Source organism: Mustela nigripes, chromosome 7 (assembly GCF_022355385.1).
Source record: "Mustela nigripes isolate SB6536 chromosome 7, MUSNIG.SB6536, whole genome shotgun sequence".
In the NCBI taxonomy this organism is placed as follows: Eukaryota; Metazoa; Chordata; class Mammalia; order Carnivora; family Mustelidae; genus Mustela; species Mustela nigripes.
Window position 1 is genome coordinate 58,907,229 of NC_081563.1, and position 16,039 is coordinate 58,923,267.

The 16,039-nt window shown below is 36.4% G+C and overlaps 1 pseudogene; it reads right to left on the reverse strand.

Moving 5' to 3' along the window:
* Window positions 1-13,703: 13,703 nt before the first annotated feature.
* Window positions 13,704-14,732, reverse strand: LOC132022543 (heterogeneous nuclear ribonucleoprotein A1-like; annotated as a pseudogene).
* Between the last annotated feature and the right edge of the window lie 1,307 nt (window positions 14,733-16,039).

Consider the following 16,039-nt stretch of genomic DNA (forward strand, 5'->3'; position numbering starts at 1 on the left):
ATTTCTACATGATTTGCTTTTCATATCTGTGTTTAACTACTTCCATGTGTATATATGAGTTAATTTTGAAATAGAAATTGACAATAACAATTTCATGATGAACTTCTTAAAATATATTTGTTTTTAAAATTTTATCAAAACATTAGCTTGCCAAGGTTAATTTAGCAAGTTAAATATTTGTTTTTACAATTAAAATTGTTATGATTAGAAAACAATTCTCTGTCACAAACACACAGTGTAAAAAAGATTTCCAGCACTAATGATTTACCCATACATCAGTCTTAAATCATTTCAAGTAATTTTTATTGCTCTGTGGAGCCATCTGCTGGTCAGTGGTGTTTATGTACATAAATATAAAAATTGATGTATATGTTTTTTTCTGAATGGATAAAGTCAGGCTCTAATTAGATGAGTACTTCCCATAAAGCATAAGTAGAAATTTGTGACCCAAATAAAACCTACCAGGAATATTCTTCCAGATATAAGTAATGAGAGCAATTTGGCAAAGATAATGGAGAAAATAATTACATTTAGAAAATGAGTAGATTCTATATTTTGGGGAATTTCTCACTCTTGAAAGAGGTTTTTGTAAACTTCTTAGAAAAACACACACATGCACACACATACATTCATGTATATACATTATATATATATTCAAAAATCTGTATAGATCAATGCCTTTCTACTTATTAAAATTAATAAGGTTAACCAAAATGTAATTTATTATTCTTTTGTCTGGAAACTATATTTTTATCACTTTTAATTAACTATGAATTCATAGCCGTTTACAGTTTTAACATGTTTCAATTAACCATTATTTTTTTTTTTAATTTTTTATTTTTATAAACATATATTTTTATCCCCAGGGGTACAGGTCTGTGAATCACCAGGTTTACACACTTCACAGCACTCACCAAATCACATACCCTCCCCAATGTCCATAATCCCACCCCCTTCTCCCAAACCCCCCCCCCCCGGCAACCCTCAGTTTGTTTTGTGAGATTAAGAGTCACTTATGGTTTGTCTCCCTCCCAATCCCATCTTGTTTCATTTATTCTTCTACCCACTTAAGCCTCCATGTTGCAATTAACCATTATTATTGTCACTTCTTTTTTGTTACTTAAATATTCACAACCTGTTCAGGGGAAGTTTCCTTGTATAGTTCTTTTGTCTTCTAAACAATTCTATCCTTGCATCCTTGATTTCTGTCAAGAATCTGATATTTCAAATGCAACATAATTTTTCCTGCCCCTAAATTATGGAGTCATCTATCCTATAAGAATCTTGGTTCATTTTAATGAGGAAAAGCATAAGAGACTAAAATCTGGGTCTTACGGGTACCCACATGAGATTTGGTTGCAGGCAAAAATGGTACTGTTGATGTTGGTATTGCTTATGACAGATCTAGGTAAATTAATATTTGTTTTTAAGGTTATGCATGTACATTAACCTTTGTCCAATTTGATATTGGGAAAAATATTATGTTTCTCTACTTTTTTTTTTTTTTTTGGTATTTTTTTCTTACCACCATGACTTGCCATCTTTGGTAGATATTTATATTAGTACTGATCTTTTTTGCCTTCAACAGCTCTGCTGTTGTATCTGTATCATTACAAATACAGTTTACACATACCCATGATTTTTACCTTAGAACAAACTGCTTGACATTTTTAATGTGTATTGCCAAAATTCAGAGAGCCTTAGTTGTTCCTGAGTGGGATTTATTGGGATGGTGAGAAAAGAACACAGAGCCAGGAAGTAAATGGGGGCAAAATAGCAAACTCTACTTAAATCACTTGACCTCATTGTGCCTCAGTTTCCTCATTTGTAAAATTATGATAATTAACCTCTGCAGCTGAGTTTAACAGTTTTAAATAGCCTTTTATAATAAATTTTTTTCCATCCTACTCCATAGGAAACTGTCTCATAGGTTAATTAAAGTAACTGATTGTAACTACTTTCAACAATGCAGGATAGGCTGTATAAATGGAAGAAACAGATGGTCTTTTGACAACTTTGTTCATGGTTCCACTCAGCCTGATTCCTACTCATGCCCTGCCCCCTGCTGCCCTGATTCTTGACCTCTTTAAGTACTCACCTTGTAATGATATTTTATAACTTTTATTCTTGCTTCTGTATAGTACTGTGTGCTGATAACATTAACTGGACCCCTTGGCAAGGAAGTTTACATAGAACCTGGCAAATTTCTGAAGGTCTTTATTTGTATTACACCAAATAGCTGAGTTAGTAACTTTGGATAAGCCACGAAATAACATAGAATAATAGGAAAATGTTGAATCAGCCTTACTTTTTTTTAATATTCATTTATTTTATTGCAAGCACTGTGAAGTCATGTTTTTCTCAGACTGAAAGAAACCAAGGACCAAAAGTGCTGTCTCTGATGTCAAAGCCAGTGCTGAAAAGACTCTCTAGCAGGATGGTATAGTTTTCATTGCTTAATTGCCCATAAACCACTCCTGTGGATGTTCTCATACCAGGGTTAGGTAAACCTTTCCATCATATGGGTTAGTGAGTGTCTGTGACATGTTTGTTACCCTCTGTTCTTAATGTTTCATGTTGTAGTCTCACATTTAGAATCCATATTCCCTAAGATCATGGCTTTTCCTAGCTAATTATTGCTTATTGGTATTCCCACCTGGAACTTGTCTGCAATAAGTTTCACAGGCATTTCCTCCACAGTTCTTCAGAGTCTTAACACTTCATCTAACCATGTTTACATTAAAAAGAGAACACTTTTGGGATGCCTGGGTGGCTCAGTTGGTTGGACGACTGCCTTCGGCTCAGGTCATGATCCTGGAGTCCAGGAATTGAGTCCCCCATCGGGCTCTCAGCTCCACGGGGAGTCTGCTTCTCTCTCTGACCTTCTCCTCGCTCATGCTCTGTCTCACTTTCTCTCTCTCAAATAAATAAATAAATATTTAAAAAGGAGAGAGAGAGAACACTTTTGAACCATTAAGCAAATACTTTTAAAATGTGAAAAGTTACCACGTAAGTAAATTAATACTCAGAAACAAATGCAGTTTTTATGAACACTTTTTTGTGCTGCATTAAGTTGACAGTAAGTGCTGTGGAATTTTCTAAACTTAAAGAATAAGAAGTAAGCCAATGCTTCAAGAGTATGTAATTCCTTTAAAGAATCACTACTTGTCATCAGTTTATAAATTAACAGCCACATTGATTCCTCCAACCTTACACATTTGTCAGTGGAAATGTATTCATGAAATCTTACCTGAGCCTCCATGGAAGTATTTCTTTCATCTATAAAATGGGAATAGTAGTTGTACCTGTCTCATCAGTTTGTTGTGAAGACTTCACGTATATGAAATATTTAGCTTGTGCTTAGTTACTAATTGTTCTCAATCAGCTATTATTAAATAAGATATTTTTACTCCTGTTTGGAATAGAAGTTGAGGGAAAAAAATCAGCTTCCAGCTACCAAAAACCCTCTTTCATAACTGCTTCTGGAAAGGGCTAACCTCATACCAGATATGCTGGTGGTGGTGACAGAAGCAGGGGAACTCACAGCCTTTTCAGAGCCATGAGCGGTTGTCCTGCCAACTGACTCACTGTTAAGCTCACTCTCTCTTGTACCTTCATGGTAAAAACCTGGTTGTGGAAAGAAGAGACAGGGAACATTGACTTTCATTTTTTGATAATGGCCATTCTGAGAGGTGTGAAGAGATAGCTCATTTTGGTTTCGATTTGCATTTCCCTGAAAATTAATGATGTTGAGCAACTTTTCATGGCCATCTTCATGCTTTCTTTGAAAAAATGTCTAGGTGAGACCTCTGCCAATTTTTAATAGGATTGTTTTTTGCTTTTGAGTTGTACAAGTTCCTTATATATTTTGAATATCAACTCCCCGTCAGATATAAGGTTTGCAAGTGTTTTCACCCATTTTGTAGTTTGCCTTTTCATTTTGTTGATGGTTTTATTTGCTGTGCATAGGCCTTTTCGTTTGATGTAGTCCCACTTGTTGCTTTTGTTGCTTATACTTTGGGGGGTCATATCCAAAAAATTATTGCCAAGATCCACATCAAGGAGCTTTTCCTTCATTTCCTTCTAGAACTTGTATGGTTTATGGTCTTGTGTTTAAGTCCTTAGTCCAATTCAAGTGAGTGGTAACATAGGGATGCACTTTCATTCTTTTGCATATGGATATTCTGGTTTTCTCAACACCATTTATTAAAGAAACAGTCTTTTCCTCATTGAGTATTCTTGGACCCTTTGTCATATATTAGCTGAGCATATACACACGGGTTTTTTTTTTTTTTTAAGATTTTATTTATTTATTTGTAAGAGAGGGAGAGAGAACAAGCGAGCACAGGCAGACAAAGAGGCAGGCAGAGGCAGAGGGAGAAGCAGGCTCCCCGCCGAGCAAGGAGCCCGATGCGGGATTCGATCCCAGGACCCTGGGATCATGACCTGAGCCGAAGGCAGCTGCTTAACCAACTGAGCCACCCAGGCATCCCATACACACGGGTTTATTTCTACAATCTTATTTCTGTTCATTGATCTATTGGTCTGTTTTCATGCCAGTACCATAATGTTTTATTATAACTTCGTAATACAATGTGAAATTAAGATGTGTAAAGTCTCCAGCTTGTTCTTTCTCAGCTATTCACAGTCTTTTGAGGTTCCACACAAACTTAGAATTGTGTTTTCTATTTCTGTGAAAATTGCTGTTCAAATTTTGGTAGGGATTGCATTGAATCTATAGATGGTTTTGAATGGTAAGGCCATTTTAACATTATTAACATTTCTTTCTTTTCATTTTTTAAAAAATTTTGTTTAATGAGAGAGCACACAGAAGAAACAGTCAGAGGTGTGGAAGGGGCAGAGGGAGAAAATCCTAAGCAGTCTCCAAGTCAACATGGAGTTTGACACAGGACTCAGTCTCACTCACAGCCCTGACATGACCTGAGCCAAAATCAAGAGTCAGATGTTTAACTGACTAAGCCACCCAGGTGCCTTAATATTAACATTTCTGATCCATGAACACATGGTATCTTTCTATTTATTTGTGTCTTCCTCAATTTCTTTCATTAACATCTTATAGTTTTTAGTGTACAGATCTTTTACCTCCTTAGTAAAATTTATTTTTAAATATTTTATTGCTTTTGATGCTATTGTAAATGATATTGTTTTCATTATTTTATTGGATAGTTCATTGTTATGGCATAAAAGTGCAACTGATTTTTTTTTATTGACTTTATATTCTTAAGTTAGTAAATTTTTAAAATTCTAAAATTTTTTTGGTGCAGTCTTTAGGATTTTCTATGTACAAGTTCATATCATCAGCAAAGACCATTTTACTTCTTCCTTTCCAATGCAAAAGCCTTTTATTTTTTTTTCTTACCTAATCTCTCATGCCAGGACTTCCAGTACTATAAAGAATAGGAGTGGTGAGAATGCCTTATTCCTGATTTTAGAGGTAAACTTTCAACCTTTCACCACTAAGTGTGACATTAGCTGTAGATTTGTCATATGTGGTCTTCATATGAGGAGGTATGTTCCTTCTATACTTGGTCTATTGAGAGTTTTTATCATGAAATAGTGTTGAATTTTTCAGAGGATTTTTCTGCATCTATTGAGATGATCATGTTATTTTTATCTTTCATGTTATTAATGTGGTGTATCATATTCACTGAGTTGCATATATTGAATCATTCACGCATCCCAGGAATAAATTTCACTTGGTCATGTTATACAATTATTTTAATGTGTTTTTAAATTTTGCTAACACTTTTTTGCAATGGATTCATCAAAGATATTGACCTATACTTTTCTCATAGTATTCTTATCTGGCTTTTGTATCAGGCTAATAGTAGCCTCTTGATTTTTTTGGAAGAGTTTAAGAAGACTTGGTGTTCTCCTTTAAATGTTTAAGAAACTTCACCTGTGAAACCATCTGGGGCTGGACTGTTCTTTGTTGAGCGGTTTTTTATTTTTTATTGTTTTTGTTTTTGTTTTTTTTTTTTAGTTTTGTTTCTATTTTTTTTATTTCTTTTTTAAAATTCCAGTATAGTTAACATACAGTGTTGTATTTTAAGTGTACAATATGATGGTTTAATAATTCTGCACATATTCAGTACTCATTATAATAGGTGTATTCTTAATATTCTTCATCTATTTATCTATATCATCCATAACCCCACCCTCCTCCCCCTGGCAATCACCAGTTTGTTCTCTATATTTGAGACTGTTTTTTTGTTTTTCTTTCCTTTTTTGTTGTTAAATGATATATATGAATGAAATCATTTGTCTTTCTCTCACTGACTTATTTCACTTAGCACTGTACCCTCTAGACCCATCCATCCATGATGTTGTAAATGGCAAGATTTCATTCTTTTTTTGGCTAAGTAGAATTCAATTGTATGTGCATGTTCTTTATCCATTCATGTATCAATGGATATGTGGATTACTTCCATATCTTGGCTATTGTAAATAATACTGCAATAAACAAGGGAGTATATATCCCTTCAAATTAGTGTTTTTGTATTCTATACTTTAGATAAGTATATATGATTTCTGGATCATGGGATTGTTTCGTTTTCTAAGTTTTTGAGGAATCTCTGTACTGTCTTCCAGAGTGGATGCACTAGTTTGCAGTCCCACCAACATTGCACAATGGTTTCTTTTTCTCCATATCCTTGCCAATATTTGTTATTTCTCATATTTTTTATTTAACCATTCTGATAAGTGTGAGATGATAGTTCTTTGGGGTTTTGATTTGCATTTCCCTGATGATGAGTGATGTTGAGCATCTTTTCATGTGTCTGCTGACTGTCTTTTTTGGAAGAATATCCATTTATGTCCTCTGCTCATTTTTATTTTTTTATTTTTTTTAATTTCTTTTCAGCATAACAGTATTCATTGTTTTTGCACCACACCCAGTGCTCCATGCAATCCGTGCCCTCTCTAATACCCACCACCTGGTTCCCCCAACTTCCCACCCCCGCCCCTTCAAAACCCTCAGATTGTTTTTCAGAGTCCATAGTCTCTCATGGTTCACGTCCCCTTCCAATTTCATTTTTAGATTAGATTATTTGGAGTTTTTTGTGTTGAGTTGCATAAATTCTTTATATATTTTGGACATAAACCCTTTATCAATATATGATTTGTGAACATCCTCTCCCATTCAATAGGTTGTCTTTTAGTTTTGTTGGTTGTCTCTTTTGCTGTGTAGAAGGTTTTTATTTTGATGTAGTCTCAATAAGTTCAATTTTGCTTTTATTTCCCCTGCCAAAGAAGACATATCTAGAAAAATGTTGCTATAGCTGATATCAAAGATATAACTGCCTGCATTTTCTTCTGTGAATTTTATAATTCAGGTATCACATTCAGGTCCTTAATCTATTTTGAGTTTATCTTAATATATGGTGTAAGGAAGTGGTCCAGTTTCATTCTTTTGCAAGTAAATGTCCACATTTTCCAACACTATTTGTTGAAGAGATTTTTTTTTCCATCATGTATTCTTGCCTCCTTTGTCAATAATTATTTGACCATATAATCATGGTTTTATATTATAATCTCCTGTCCCATGGATCTCTGTGTCTGTTTTTATGCCAGTAATATACTACTTTGATTCTACAACTTTGTAGTATATCTTGAAATCTGGGATTGCAATGTTTCCAGTTTTATTCTTCTTTTCCAAGATTGCTTTGTCTATTCAGGGTCTTTGGTGATACCAAACAAATTTTAGGATTATTTGTTCAATGTTCTGTGAAAAATGCTCTTGGTATTTTGTTATGGATTGCATTAAATCTATAGCTTGCTTTGAGTAGTATGGACATTTTAAAAATACTGGGTCTAATCCAGAGTATGGAATGTCTTTCCATTTCTTTGTGTCATCTGCAGTTGCTTTCATTAATGTTTTATAGTTTTCATAGTACAGGTATTTTACCTTCTTGGATAAGTTTATTCCTAGGTATTTAATTATTTTGGTGCAATTGTAAATGACATAGTTTTATTTATTGCTTTTTCTGCTATTTCATTATTGGTGTATAGAAATGCATTGGATTTTGTATTCTGCCAACTTACAGCATTCATTTATCAGTTCTAGTAGTTTTTTGACGGAGTCTTTAGGGTTTTCTATATAGTATCTCATCATCTGTAAATAATGAGAGATTTAATTCTTTACCAATTTGGATGCCATTCATTTCATCCAAATGAAATGAATTCAAATTTCATTTCAATTTGGAAGTCATTGCTATGGCTCAGACTTCCAGTACTATGTTGAATAAAAGTGGTAAGCGTGGACATCCTTGTCTTTTTCCTGACTTTAGGGGGAATGCTCTCAGTTTTCCCCTATTAAGTATGGTGTTAGCTGTGGGTTTTTTACATAAGACTTTTATTTATTTGTTTGTTTATTTATTTACTTACTTACTAGAACAAACTAGTTAAGTTTTATTTGATATTTACCTTTTTCCCCCCAGTGTTCCAAGATTCATTGTTTATGCACCACAACCAGTTCTCCATGCAATACTTGCCCTCCTTAATACCTACCACTAGGCTCACCTAACTCCCCACCCTTCTCCCCTCCAAAACCCTCAGTTTGTTTCTCAGAGCCCACAGAAGACCATTATTATGTTGAGTTATATTCCCTCTAAACATACTTTGTTGAGAGTTTTTTTTTTTTAATTATGAATGGATGTAGTACTTTGTAAAATGTTTTTTCTGCATCTAATCAAATGATCATATGGCTTTTATCCTTTCTCTTGTTGATGTGATATATTATGTAGATTGGTTTGTGAATATTGAACCATCCTTGCTTTCTGGGAATAAATCCCACTTGATTGTGGTGAATGATTTTTTTTTTTAAGATTTTATTTATTTATTTGACAGACAGAGATCACAAGTAGACAGAAAGAGAAGGAAGCAGGCTCCCTGCTGAGCAGAGAGCCCGATGCGGGGCTCAATCCCAGGACCCTGAGATCATGACCTGAGCGGAAGGCAGAGGCATCAACCCACTGAGCCACCCAGGTGCCCCAGTGAAAGATTTTTAAAAATATATTGCTGAAATGAGTTTGCTAATAATACTCTGTTGAGGATTTTTGCATCTATGTTCAGAAGTAATGATGTATAATTCCTTTTTTTTTGGTAGTGTCTTTATCTGGTTTTGGTAACAGGGTAACACAAGCCTCACAGAATGAAATTTGGAAGCTTTCCTTCTATTTTTGGAAAAGTTTGAGAAGAATAGGTATTAATGCTTCCTTAAATGTTTGGTAGAATTCTTCTGTGAGGCCATCTGGGCCTGGACTTTTGTTTGTTGGGAGCTTTTTGATTACTGATTCAATTGGTGATAATTAGTCTGTTCAAATATTCTATATCTTCTTGATTCAGTTTTGGAAGGTTATATGTTTCAAGGAATGTGTACATTTCTTCTAGGATGTTCAGTTTTTTGGCATATAATTTTTCATAATATTATCTTACAGTCCTTTGTATTTCTGTGATGTCAGCTATTATTTCTCCTCTTTCTTTTCTGATTTTGTCTTGAGTACTCTTTCTCTTTCTTTTTTAATGAGTCTAGCTAAAGGCTTATCAGTTTTGTTCATTTTTTCAAAGAATCAGCTCCTGGTTTCACTGATGTTAATTTGTGGAGGTTGTGGGGGTGGTGGTGTTGCTGTTGTTGTTTTAGTCTCTATATCATTTATTTCTGCTGTAATCTTTATTATTTCTTTCCTTCAACTGATTTGGTGTTTTGTTTATTCTTCTTTTTCTACCTCCTTTAGGTTAAGTTTACATTGCTTTTTCCTGCTTCTTGAGTTAGATTTGTATTGCCATAAACTTGCCTCTTAGGACCATTTTTGCTGCATCCCAAAGATTTTGGATCAATGTGTTTTCATTTTCATTTGTCTCCCTGTATTTTTTTATTTCCTCTTTGATTTCTTGATAGACCCATTCATTATTTCGTGGCACATCATTTAACTTCCACGTATTTGTGCTCTTTCCAGATTTCTTCTTGTGGTTGATTTCTAGTTTAATATCATTGTGGTTGGAGAAGTTGCACAGTATACCTTAGATCTTTTTTGAGTTTGTTGAGACTTGCTTTGTGGCCAAATATGTGATCTATTCTGAAGGATGTTCCATGTGCTCTTTGGAAAGAATGTATATTCTGAGGTTTTAGTATGGAATGTTCTGAATATATTTGTTAAATCTATGTGGTCTAATGTGTTATTCAAAACCACTGTGTCCTTGTTGATTTTCTGTGTTGGGTGATTTATCCATTGTCATAAGCGGGGTGCTAAAGTTGCCTCCTATTCTTGTATTGCTATCAATCACTTCCTTTATGTCCATTATTAGCTGCTTTATGTATATGGGTGTTCCCATGTTGGATGCATAAACACTTAAAATTGTTGCATCTTCTTGCTGGATTGTTTCATTTATGATCTTACAGTATCTTTCTTTGTCTCTTATCATGGTCTTTGTTTTAAAGTCCATTTTGTCTGATAATTACTGCAGGTTTTTTTCACTTTTATTTGTGTAACAGATGCTTTTCCATCCTTCTATCTTCATGTTTCTTTGGGTCTGAAATGAGTCTCTTGTAAACAACATATCAATGAGTCTTGCTTTTTATCATTCAGTCACCCTATGTCTTTTGATTGGAGCATTTTATCCATTTACATTCAAAGTAATTATTGATAGGTACATACTTATTGCCATTTTGTTACTTGTTTTATCGTTGTTTTTATAGTTCTTCTATGTTCCTTTCTTCCTTTACTTTTCTCATAATTTGCTGGATTTCTTTAGTGATATACTTGGATTCCTTTCTCTCTTTTCTTACAAATCTATTACTGTTTTTTTTTTATTTGTGGTTACCATTAGGTTTGTATATTTAACATCTTATGCATGCAGCCATCTATATTAATTTGATGATCAAATAAGTTTGAACCTATTCTTTCCCACAAGTAAGATCTTCCACTCTTCTCAAGTCCATAAATATCTTTATGACCATTACTTTAAATTCTCCATCAGATATATTACTTAGGTCTGTTTCACTTAGCTCTCCTGCTGTGACTTTTTTCCTGTTCTTTTATTTAGGATATACTCCTCTGTCTCCTCATTTTGTCGTAACTTTGTGTCTATTTCTGTGTGTTAGGAAAGTCAGCTTTTGTCTCCTGATTGAAAGTAGTAGTAGCTTAATGAAGAAGAGACCTTGTGGTGCAATGTCCTCTGTTCACCAGAACCTGGCACTTCAGAAGTATATTTATGTTACTACATGTGCCATACTATTGTGGTTGAGCTGCATTTATCTTCAGTCCAGTTGGCTACAATGGCCCTTCCTGCCTATTTTGGGCAAGTTATATCTCTGTGCTAGTAAGAATCAAGTCTAGTGCCACACTGGACTTGTCATTGGATCAGACCAGATGCCTGTCTTCAGCCTGTTTGCCCAATCTGCTGTTGCACCGAACTGCAGGGCACTCTCCTTGTGATGTCCCCTGAAAGGTGGGCAGAGCCTGCAATCAGACCAGACATCTGCCCTGCCCCATGGGGTTGCAGTGACCCTCAACTATGGGAACACTGTAGTTTGTGCTGTAGTTTGTAGCTTGTACTGCTAACTGTGAATTATTATTATTATTATTATTATTATTATTATTGGTGTGCAGGGGTGGTAGTTAGATCAACTCTCTGTCCCCAACCCACCACTGGGGCTGCAGTCAAACTTGTGTATATAGTTATCTTCCCCTCTCTCCAGGGCAAGAGTCACTTTGGAGTGTTTCTGGACCGTGTTAGGGCTGCTTCAGAATGAGATAAGCCAGGTATCACTTTGAAGGGACTTCTGCCAAGTGGGGCAGGTTGGAGGGAGAAGGTCCACAGGCAGGGACAGGGCATGGTGTTAGCAAACTGGGTAGTGAGTATCTACACTGGTTCCCACTGACATCTATGTGATGAAGTTTTAGAACATAGGTGAGGTTCTGTGGGGTGAAGTCCGGAGCCGATGACCAAGAAAGAATTCTTGAGACATCTTTGTTGCAAAATGGTGGTTTATTAAAGCATGGGGACAGGACCCATGAGCAGGAAGAGCTGCTGCCCTGGGGATGTGAGGAGTGGTCTATTATATACTTGTAAGTTGGGGAGGGGATTAGAGATGATATAAGTCTCTAAGGAATTTTGGAAGCAAGGTTTCTAGGACCTTGAGGGGCTAGCTATTGTCTGGGAAAAAGGTTATTCATTACCAGTAATAAAACCTTCTTGTGAGACCCTTTAGATGTATATCAGTGGGTCATATGCTTGGGAATGAGACCCTTTAGATGTATATCAGTGGACCATATGCTTGGGAACCATTCTCAACACTATCTTGGAGGTTTAGAGATAAAGTTTCCTAAAGGAATTGTTAAAGTAGACTTACAGGATCCTGGTTGGGGTAGGGCATTGGTCAGACTAGGATTGTCCTTTGCCCTTAGCAAAACCTCAAGGTGAGGGCAGTTGAGTCCCTAGAGGAGAGCCACTCTGCCTGTTTCAAGGGCTTGTCAGTAGGTAAGGAATTTCAATGATTTTCTTCTGCCTCTGATTCCCACATCACATGTATCTAGGTGGGGGGGTGGGGTAGGGAATGGTACCTGCTAACTCTTTTGTTCTTGAAGATATCTCCTAAAAATCTCTGTCCCTCCAGCACACATTCTGAGATAAGTAAGTCTTCCTGAATACCCCAGCTGCTTTCAAACTGCTGCTTCTGTTCTGTGTCTCAGTGGGACTGTTTGTTATGCTGTTTCTTTAAAAGGGGAGAGTTTCCTATCACCCTCTGGCTCCCCCAGAGCTGAGCCCACTGATTTTTAAGGTTCTCAGAAATAAGCCCTACTGATGGTAAGAATTCACATAGTCAAGCCCCTCTGGGTTTCAAAGCCAAATGTTAATGAGGACTCTATCCAATGTGTATCATCTGTGTCTCAGATATCCCTCCTCTGTTTTTGTGGCATTCTTTCCATTGGTGGTTAATCTTGCAGATTAATTTGGTTCCCAACCAGGACTCTGACCTTCCTATCTTTTTTATGGGGCCTCCTCTCTACAATTACACAAAATCTGTTCTGTCAGTCTTTAGTTTATTTTTCTGGGTTGGTCACACTGATGTGTCTGTAAACTAGGTGTATCCATGAGATGAGGTGCACTTAGGATCCTCCTACTCTGTCATCTTTTCAGGTTCCTATTGGGAGTTTTTTTATTATTCTTTCAGTCCTCCTAAATTTTTTTTTTTAAGATTTTATTTATTTGACAGAGAGAGAGAAATCACAAGTAGGCAGAGAGGCAGGCAGAGAGAGAGAGGGGAGGAAGCAGTCTCCCTGCGGAGCAGAGAGCCCCACGCGGGGCTCGATCCCAGGACCCTGAGATCATGACCCGAGCCGAAGGCAGAGGCTTTATCCCACTGAGCCACCCAGGTGCCCCCACCTCCTAATTTATTTTTTAAGACACATTTATTCAGCGTCATGATCAGACTATTAAATTTAGCAATCAACAGCATGGGTGCAAAAAAAAAAAAAAAAACTACATTAAAACCCTTTGTTGGAATGCTTTACACTTTCTACAGAACAGAAACTAAAATAACCTGTTGTACAATTAGTCACAAATACAGTCCTCGAGTTTTTTTGCCCATACACATGAGTATTGTCTAAAACATGTCTTCTTTGTAGCAGCTAGGCCCTGCCACCACTGTGCTTGGCTGAGTTCACAAATCTGTTGTAACCCGTAGCTTCCCTGTCACTTCTCTGGCTCTCCTCTCCTGCTAAGCTTTGTTTCCTGGCAGTAATTAAAACCTCCTGCCACTGCCATAGCTGCTGCTGCTGCTGGAACCACCATAGCCACCTTGGTTTCGTGGTTTGGCGAAGTATTGGCCTCCACCACCATAAGGGCCAGAGCTTCTGCCTCCAAAATTGCCTCCTTTCATGGGTCCAGAATCTGAGGATTGATTGTTGTAATTGCCAAAATCATTATAGCTTCTGCCACCTCCAAAGTTGCTTCCATCATTACCAAATTCGTTATAGCCATCCCCACTGCCACCATATCCACCACCACCTCGACTGCCAACAAAGCCACCTCAACCACTGAAGTTTCCACCGCGACCAAAGAAAGTTGTCATTCTCACCAAAACCACCTCCACAACTACCACCAAAGTTTCCAGAACCACTTCGACCTCTTTGGCTGGATGAAGCACTAGCCATCTCTTGCTTAGAGAGCACTTTCCTTACTTCGCAGTTGTGGCCATTCACAGTATGGTATTTTTGAATGACAATCTTGTCTACAGAATCATGGTTATCAAATGTTACAAAAGCAAAACCCCTCTTTTTGCCACTGCCTCGATCAGTCATGATCTCAATCACTTCGATTTTCCCATACTGTTCGAAATAATCTCTCAGATGATGTTCTTCAGTGTCTTCTTTAATGCCACCAATAAAAATCTTTTTCACAGTTAAGTGGGCACCCGGTCTTTGAGAATCTTCTCTTGAGAAAGCCCTCTTTGGTTCCACAACTCTTCCATCCACCTTGTGTAGCCTTGCATTCATGGCTGCATCCACCTCCTCCACAGTGGCATATGTGACAAACCCAAAGCCTCTGGAGCGCTTGGTGTTTGGATCTCTCATTACCACACAGTCCGTAAGTGTTCCCCATTGCTCAAAATGGCTCCTCAGACTCTCATCGGTTGTTTCAAAGCTCAGACCTCCGATGAGGAGCTTCTGCAGCTGTTCAGGCTCTTTGGGAGACTCTGACTTAGACATGACGGCAGTAGGAGGGGAGACTTTAATGATGCTTACTCGGTGGCGTCCACAGGCAGAAAAGCTGTCCTCTTAATTTTTTATTGGTCTGTTCAGGCTTTCTATTTCTTCTTGATTCATTCTTGGTAGATTGTATGTTTCTAGAAATTTCTCCATTTTTTCTGGGTTGTTCCAATTTGTTGGCATATAATTGTTCCTAATAGTTTTTTATGATCCTTTATATTTTTGCAGTATCAGTTGTAGTCTCTCCTCTTACAGTTCTAGGTTTATTTGAGTCCTTTCTCTTTTTCTTGCTAAGGCCAGCTAAAGGTTTGTAAATTTTTATCATCTTTTCAAAAAAACAACTCTTAGTCTCATTGATCTTTTCTATTGTTTTTCTTTTTCTCTATTTCATTTATTTCTGCTCTAGTATATGTCACTTTTTTCCTTCTGTCAATTTGGGGCTTTGTTTGTTCTTTTTTCTAGCTCCTTGAGGTGTAAAGTTGGGGTTTTTTATGTTAGATTTTTCTCATTTTTTAAAAATATAGATGATATTATTAGAACTGCTTTTGCTGCATCCCATAAGTTTGGGTATATTGTATTTCTATTTTAATTTGTCTCAACTTTTTAAAAAAATTTTGTTTTGATTTATTCTTTGACCCATTGGTTACTTAATAGCATATTATTTAATCTCTACGTTTTTGTGACTTTTCCAATTTTATTCTTGTACTGATTTCTGGTTTCATACTATTGTGGTCAGAAGGAATGCTTGATATAATTTCAACCTTCTTAAATTTATTAAGATTTGTTTTGTGGCCTAACATATAATCTATCTTGGACAATGTTCTATGTGCCCTTGAGAAGAACATGTATTCTGCTGCTTTTGGATGAAATGTTCTGTAAGTATCTGTAAAGTCAGTCTGGTCTAATGTATTAAGGCCAACATTTCCTTATTGATTTTCTGTTTGGATGGACCTATCCATTGGTGAAAGGGAGGTTTTAAAGTCTCCTACTATTATTGTATTGTTGTCTATTTCTTTCTTTGGATCTGTTGATATTTGCATTATCTATATTCAGGGCTTCCTAGGTTGAGTGTGTTAATATTTGAAAATGTTGTATCCTCCTGTTGTATTGATCCCTTCATCATTATATAATGATCTTCTTTAAAGTATGCAAATATAACTCTTTAAGGGGAAGACTGGATGATGGACATTTCTGCCTTCTCTGTTTACATTGAACTCTGAAGTGATAACCATAGTTGTGTCTATCAAGGGATGTGTCCTCTGGGTGGCAGTTACAAAACCTGGGTGGCAGTTACAAAACCTGTGTAC